We start from the raw sequence: 8,317 nt of genomic DNA, 5'->3' as shown, positions 1-8,317 counted from the left end.
TTTCAGACGGCATCTTGTTGAGGGTTCTTCTCCGTTACGCCTGTTTTCTTTGCTGGCCTGTGAGTGATAACAAAACCCCCTCTTTAAAACACTCCTCAACACAACACCCCGCACCCACACCCCCTCATAAACACACAAACACTCTTGGTTTCACATGCCTGCGCACAGCGTGAGATGCAAGCAACACAAACCCCCCACATACATCATATCACTGAGAAACGAGTGCAAGCGTGCACACGTTCACGTGCACGCACATGGACACACACAGCCGCATAATTTGCCATGCACACGCTCACACTATCTCACACACATGCACACACTCACTTACTCACATGCAGGGAGGGAGGAGTCAGCGCTAAAAGACTTGTAATTTGTGTTTTGCCAACAAAGGCTGGCTAATCCTGCAGTGGGCTTTGTCGCAGCTGCTATTTTGTGTGTGTGTGTGTGTGTGTGTGTGTGTGTGTGTGTGTGTGTGTGTGTGTGTGTGTGAAAGAGAAAGAGAGTTAGGGACAGAGCGAGCGAAAGACAACGTGGGGGTTAAAGAGAAGACAAATTTAAGTGAGGGATGAAGAGAAAACTCGAGGGAAAAAGTGTGAAAGAGAAAGCCAGTGTGAGAGTGTGTGCGTGTTACTCTTTGTCCCAGCTGTGTGTGCATATCTGTGGGGGGTGGCAGTGTGTATTTGTCGCCTCCTCCTCCTGCAGTTTTCTGCATGACAGAGCTCATTTCGGCTCATCTCCTTCTTATTCCCATGGCCAATCCTCCTCGCCCTAGCCCAGACCTCTGCTCCTCTGGCAGCCCATGGTGCCGAGGGGTCGTGGGGGTCATGGGGGGAGAGGAATGGAAGAGCGCAACGCTTGTTGGAGTCGTTTAGCTTAAGATGGAGATGATCTCTCTGATATCTGCAAGGGGGCCTCAGCCGAGTCCAAATAAAGTCACCAATGTGTGACAGGTGGAAAGAGAGGGAGCTAATAGCTTTGGAGAAGTGAGGGGGTTTTCCTCCTCCAGCCTCCTGCCCATCCGACTCCATTCACAGGCTTAAAGAAACCACTGAATCAGAGTTATCCAAAGAAAGGCAAACCAGCGGGAGACTAATCAGATTTAGCCAAATTCATCAGCTGCCACAAAGTGTCTTCAAGGGGCACAGGTATCCTAGTTTTCGCTAGTTTTTATACTTCGGTTTTTTCCCGTTTTAGTTCCACAACATTTTGTTGTGTCAGGTTTGGGTTTTTTTTTGTTTTTTAAGAACTTGCTGACAGGCTTGTGCACTCGATCCAGTGGCCTGAGGGAACCAACTGACGTGCAATCTGTAAATGCTGCTCTTTTCAACGAGCGGCGAAGTTGCGAGCCGCTCTTGGCAAATTCCCTCCATGTTGGAGCAGAGATTGTAATCTGCGTGAGGGTTTTTAGTGTTTGTGCGCTGGTATGAGTGACAGAGTACACAGGTGCAGCTCTGTAACAGTTTTTAATCTTTAAAAAACTGACATGCAGCAATAAAGAGGAAGATGGGTAGACTCTAGCTCAGCGGTCCCCAACCCCCGGGCCTCAGACCGGTACCGGTCCGTGAGTCGTTTGGTACCGGGCCGCGAGAGTTGAGGCTCAGGTGTGAAATGTATGGTTTTCAGGGTTTTTATCGGTTTTCAGCGTTATTTTGTTATCGTTTTTATCGTTAACTCGGTTTTCCTGGGTCTTTTCACGTGTGTTATGAATAAATCTTCTTTTTTCGGTACCGGTACTAGTTTTATTTTGTTGTATTTATCCACGACACCTTAAAGGCCGGTCCATGAAAATATTGTCAGGCATAAACCGGTCCGTGGCGCAAAAAAGGTTGGGGATTGCCATCTCAGCCACGTCATCACTTTTCTATGTGTGTTTTTTTTGGGTTTGTTTGTTCCTTTAGACCAATTTGAACCAGCGATCCCAAAAATATTCAAGCATATGTTGTGGCTCTGACAAATGCACACAGCACAATTTCACAGCAGTTTCCTCTGTGTGTTGCTGGGCATATCTACTTGTTACCAAAGTGAAGACAGAGGTAAGTGTACGTAGGTAAGTTATTTTTCTTGGCTTGTTACACTACGACATGAACTACCCTGGAATTTGTTCAAGAGTTCTGATAGGTTGAACCAGAAATCATGTTGTCACTCTTGATTGAAGGGTTAACAAAGTTGTGATGTTGTGAAATGTCACACACGTGGGGAGGAATAAAGCTTCGGAAACCTGATTGTAAGGCATCATACGTTTTAAGTGGTTTCTGTCAGCTGACTGTCTCTCCTCATTTACTTAAACCTAATGATCCTGACCATTGCCTTTATGCTCCAAAATCATAACCATGAAAGAAAAGGAAAGAGAAAGTATAGACATTAAAAGCATCATGACACTAAAACAGTAAGAAGGCCCTGGTTAGGGGATCGGAAAGGTCGGCTGCAGTGATAAGGTTTCAGAAGCTCTGCTATATCAGCTCTGTCCACGTAGAGCGTTACTTGTTAGTAACTGAATTTTAAACTCCATTCTGAATTTCCCTGGAAGCCATTGAAGGGACACGAGAAGAAGTGTGACATGTGACTGGCAGCTTGTTGTTAGCAGGATTTCTGCTGCACTCTGCAGTAACTGGAGACGAGCTATGGACAATGCGCGTGAAAAGTGAATTGCAATAATCAAGGTGGGAAAATACTAAGGTGTGAGCTAGAATTTCCACATGACTGAATGACAACAAAGGATTAATACTGAAATATTTCTGGTGTGAAGGAAACAAGGCCTTCAAGAGTGAGCGCGAATCACCTAACCAGCAAACTGAATGTCACGGTTTGCGGGGCAAGCCGTGTGGATTTGTAGTGAGGATCCAAAAGGCGGCAGCTCTGGTGCAGGTGAGTGTTTATTTACAGCAGTGGGTACAAACAGCAACAGGGTGTGAACATGAAACCGAAACCTAAACTGGGTAAACTAACACACAAACCAGGAATGACGGTGCAGGGAGGTCCGGGGAAATACGTGCAGGGAGACCGAGGGGAAACAACACAGACGAACCAGCAACTACTATGACAGAAGACACAACTTAAATACACTCAGAGAACACAGGGGGATTACATACAGGTGGGGACACAGCTGGGAGTAATTAACATGACGAGACTAGGGAGGCAAACTGAAAACACTCACATAAGACACAGACCTTCACAATAAAACAGGAACTTACACATGAAAGGACACAAACTAAGAAACGCGGACTAGATACAGGAACACACGGGCAGAACAGAGTAAACACTAACCAGAGGAAGAACAGAACCAAAATCGCGAAGAGAAAACACAAAACGCTGGGTCAAAAGGACCCAGGATCATGACAGTACCCCCCCCCTCAAAGGCTGGCTCCAGACAGCCCAACAAGAAACAAAACAGCCAGAAAAAACAGAAAACAACTCGACCAGGGCGGGCGGCGGGGGACCCAGGAAGGAGGGCTCGAAGCAAAACAAAACCGGAGCACCAGAAGGCCAAAAGACAAAAACAAAAAACGAGCCCAAAACCAAAAGAAACGAAGCACACCAAAACACAGGAAAAAAATAACAGAGTCCAAAACAGAAGAGTTCAGGGGGCCGACAGCACAGGAGTCCAAAACAGTTCAGGGGGCCGGCCAGGGGGCCAACAGCACAGGAGTCCAAAACAGTTCAGGGGGCCGACCGTGCGGACGGCAACGGCGGCGACGTGGATACAGTTCGGGAGGCCGGCCGTGCGGACGGCAACGGCGGCCACTCAGGCGATGGCGGTCCGGGGGCCGGCCGTGCGGGAGGCAACGGCGGCCACTCAGGCGATGGCGATCAGGGGGCTGGCCGCGCGGGAGGCAGCGGCGGCGCCCAAGTGTCAGGCGCACCGGCCGAGGCTTGGAGGGCACAGGACCAGGCGACGCTGAAGCCTCTGATGAGGCAGGACCAGGCGACGCTGAAGCCTCTGATGAGGCAGGACCAGGCGAGGACGAAGACTCTGATGAGGCCGGACCAGGCGAGGACGAAGACTCTGATGAGGCCGGACCAGGCGAGGACGAAGACTCTGATGAGGCCGGACCAGGCGAGGACGAAGACTCGGATGAAGCTGGACCAGGCGAGGACGAAGCGGCCGCAGGTGGCGGCTGGACAGGCTCCTCGGGCCCTCCAGCGGAGACAGGAGGCTGAACGGGCCCCTCGGACCCTCCAGCCGACGAGGCATGAGGCTGGTGTGGTTCTTCGGAACCACCAGCTGACGAGGAAGGCTGCTAGACGGGCTCCTCGGGCCCCCCAGCAGAAACAGGAGACAAAGGCCGGAGCGGTCCGTCGGACCCTCCAGCGGAGACACGAGACGAAGGCCGGAGCAGTCCCTCGGACCCTCCAGCGGAGATACGAGACGAAGGCTGGACGGGTCCCTTGGACCCTCCAGCAGAAGCCATCACAAAGCCAGCAGGCATGGAGTCCACTGGCAGACATGAAGGAAATGGGTGCTGTGCTGAGCACTGGCCCTGCTCAGACAGCACTGACACGGGGCACTTCCCAGGTGGCTGCTTAAACTCCAGGGGTCCAGAATCAGCTGAGGACTGGGACCTAGCCTCTGGGGAAGCCCTGGAGCGGCAAACAGTGCCAATGGCGGCTGAATCATGAAAAGCACCTTGAGTAGGACTTAGGCTTTCTCCCTGCACGGAGTGAACGGGTGGAACCGGTAATGCTGGAGCCAGAGCTACTGGGGCCTGCGCTACAGGCGGCACTGGAGCTACTGGGGCCTGCGCTACAGGCGGCACTGGGGCCTGCGCTACAGGCGGCACTGGGGCCTGCGCTACAGGCGGCACTGGGGCCTGCGCTACAGGCGGCACTGGGGCCTGCGCTACAGGCGGCACTGGGGCCTGCGCTACAGGCGGCACTGGGGCCTGCGCTACAGGCGGCACTGGAGACCGAGCTGAGGGTGGCACTGGAGACCGAGCTGAGGGTGGCACTGGAGACCGAGCTGAGGGTGGCACTGGAGACGGGGGAGCTAACTGGGCGGAGAGTGGCTGCGGGGGAGGTGATATGCTGTTCACAAAGTCATCTGCCGCACAGAACACCGCCCCTGAATGAACAGTCATACAGTCCGCAAATGGAAAACAGTCCTCACTCACCACAGCCGGCGAATTAGAAGTCCGAACGTCCAGCTGTGGGGTGGCGCGCTTGCGGCGCGATCGGCGTCTCCTCCCCGCAGACGGCTCCGACGGGCCGGGCAAGATCGCATCCGGCGAGTCGGGCAGCGAGGCAGGAGTGGCTGAGAGAAGGTGGGGTGTGTGCCGGAGAAAAGCTTGTATGGTCGGAGGAAGTGAATTTAGTAGCCATGGCAGGCCGGAAAAGAGCCGTTGTAGCCGACCTTCCACGGCGCGGCGAAGCTCGTGCGGAGGATTCTCCAGCCACAGCCCGAGGAGGATCTCCACATTGTAGCCGATGTCATCCTGGAGCTCCTCGGACGGATTGACTGCCGCTGGGTCCATGGTGGCTGGTTCGTTCTGTCACGGTTTGCGGGGCAAGCCGTGTGGATTTGTAGTGAGGATCCAAAAGGCGGCAGCTCTGGTGCAGGTGAGTGTTTATTTACAGCAGTGGGTACAAACAGCAACAGGGTGTGAACATGAAACCGAAACCTAAACTGGGTAAACTAACACACAAACCAGGAATGACGGTGCAGGGAGGTCCGGGGAAATACATGCAGGGAGACCGAGGGGAAACAACACAGACGAACCAGCAACTACTATGACAGAAGACACAACTTAAATACACTCAGAGAACACAGGGGGATTACATACAGGTGGGGACACAGCTGGGAGTAATTAACATGACGAGACTAGGGAGGCAAACTGAAAACACTCACATAAGACACAGACCTTCACAATAAAACAGGAACTTACACATGAAAGGACACAAACTAAGAAACGCGGACTAGATACAGGAACACACGGGCAGAACAGAGTAAACACTAACCAGAGGAAGAACAGAACCAAAATCGCGAAGAGAAAACACAAAACGCTGGGTCAAAAGGACCCAGGATCATGACACTGAAAGGAGGTGAGCACAGAAATAGAAGGTCTGTGGGCTGGTTGTTTGCTTTGTCAACTTTATGTTTATATGTAAAAACTACAAGAAAGATCATATGTGTGTCCTGATTAGGAAAGGGATTTATGTTGGTGTGTGGGTGGTGAGTTTCACATCATTTTATGGGGTAACAAGAAAGTAATGTAACAAGTAGTATAAGGCGATTCATAAAGTAACGCACTGCACGTGTGTAACAAAGTACTTCTCTTAGGTAACGATGGCAACGCTGGTCATAGAGACAAAGTTTCAGTATAAAGCTGCACCTTCACCTACAACATACAACCGTGACGTGTTCGGTGTTTCTTTGCCTTTAAGTGACAGATCGGGGACGGGTGAAAAGCACTGATGATTGATAAACGCCGTGACATACCTCCTGTCTGCCAGCAGCACTCCTTCACAGGCTCGTGCACTGCTGTTTCACAGGAATGCAGCTAAAACCAACGACCAGCAGTCGTCTATATGCAGACGCAAGGCTTTATGAATCATCAAATGCTCTTTGTTACACACATCAGAGACAGATAAAGCTTTAACTGACAGTTGCATGGAGTCTCGTCTGGACATATTGTTGAGTTCATCAGTATTATGCAGTGGCACAAGTTCATATAAACTATTGTTGCCACATAGATATGTCTGGACAATAGTGCCAGTTTTCAAAGTCGCACTGGTTTTCTTTTATGGATCAGTAAAAGAGAAGAAAAGACTGCGATTGTGGTCGTGGTTCAAAGAAATCTGAATTTCCCAGATGTTATTTTTCCTTGGGAAGCTTATTCCTAGTACAGTCCCTTTGTAAGTTTTCCCACGTTTGCTTTTGCACAAATTCTGTGCAGCCCGAAATCATAAAGTTCAAGTGTGACGCACAAGTAAATCGGTAGCATCGAAACAGTTGATGGAGTACACGTGAAGTCACCGTTGATGTGCTCATTCTGTGTTTAAACAGATTAAAGAATAAGTGCAGAGCAAAGCATGTGTGCACACCTGTTTGGAGGGTGATGAGGTAACAAGGCCTTGTTTCACTGCACAGCAGATGAGATAACATCTAGCTTGACTGGCGGATTGTAAATCAAATCTGTCTAAAGTCAGTCATCAAGGCACTTTGTATGCCTGCTTTCACCGGGGCTTTACAAACAGGTCTGACAAGCAGTGTGAGTCTCTCCTCCACCTTCACCTCTCCTCCCACGCTGCTGCGCTTGCTGTACTGCAATCCAGTGGACGAGCCCAGTTCAGTGCGTAAAAACGAGAAACCCGGGGCACAGTTCCGCCTCTCCGCCCTCCCACTCAGTCATTAAAACAAGCCACATGCAGCCAGCGGAAAGAGAGAGAAACTATCTCGCTCCCGTCAGATGAAGGCAGCACCGATGTGCTCGTGTGATGAGAACATCTGAACAGATACCACACTGTATCACAACAAAATTATGAGGGAAGGCGGTGCCATTGTGTGTGCAGCCAGTATTGTTTTCACTGTTAAGCTTCATTAAGATCGCAATACCCACAAAAATTTCTACCCCTCCCCCAGCTCTGTGGTCATCCCTGCAACACTGCCACTCCTGTGTCGGTGTAATAGCATGGATGTGCACTGGATGCATATTCTGCTGCTCTGCGAAAACCCATCTCCTTTCCCAAATGTATCTTTCTTCCAAGGCTCTTGGTTGGAGCGGAGGCTTTTTGATGTTAGTAAAAAAAACAACTGAAGGAGCGCCTAAGAAGAAAATAGCGGGCTAAAAATAGCCTTTGGATGAGGCGCAGGCGGAAAATAGCCTTTCATCTGTCTTTGCAGCGTGCATTTTTATTTTTGCTGCTGTCCTCTTTGTCAATCACAGGGAAGGAAACCCTGATAATCTGCATGATAAATTATTTTTTTAGTACAGGTGAGATCAGTGAAAAGAGGTTCCAGCTGGACAGAATGACACTTTTTCTTTTGCAGCTGTTAAAATAAGTTGTTTTGTCAAACTGTGTTAGAGATTGTCTTTTTAATTGAAACTGAAAATGCCAATTTTACACCACGTTCCATGAATAATTGAAAATACTACTCGATTTATTTGGATGAAACAAAAGCAGCAACCCCTGAAGCTGCAAAAAATTGCAGTTCCCCAATTGGCCACTTGAGGCCTTGTCCAAAATATCGACTTCCATGTTAAAATGCCCAACTTTAAAGCATTTAAAAGCATTTCACATTCCAGTAAAAGAAAAAAAAAGCAGCAGCCTATTCCAGCGTATCAAATTGTAACATTGTAAATGTAACCAGTAATGTAACCAG

The sequence above is a fragment of the Copadichromis virginalis genome, linkage group LG19 (genome assembly GCF_057382275.1).
Source record: "Copadichromis virginalis isolate Kocher_CV1m ecotype Utaka linkage group LG19, C_Virginalis_male_GT1.1, whole genome shotgun sequence".
NCBI classification, from domain to species: Eukaryota; Metazoa; Chordata; class Actinopteri; order Cichliformes; family Cichlidae; genus Copadichromis; species Copadichromis virginalis.
This window is presented reverse-complemented; position numbering follows the sequence as displayed.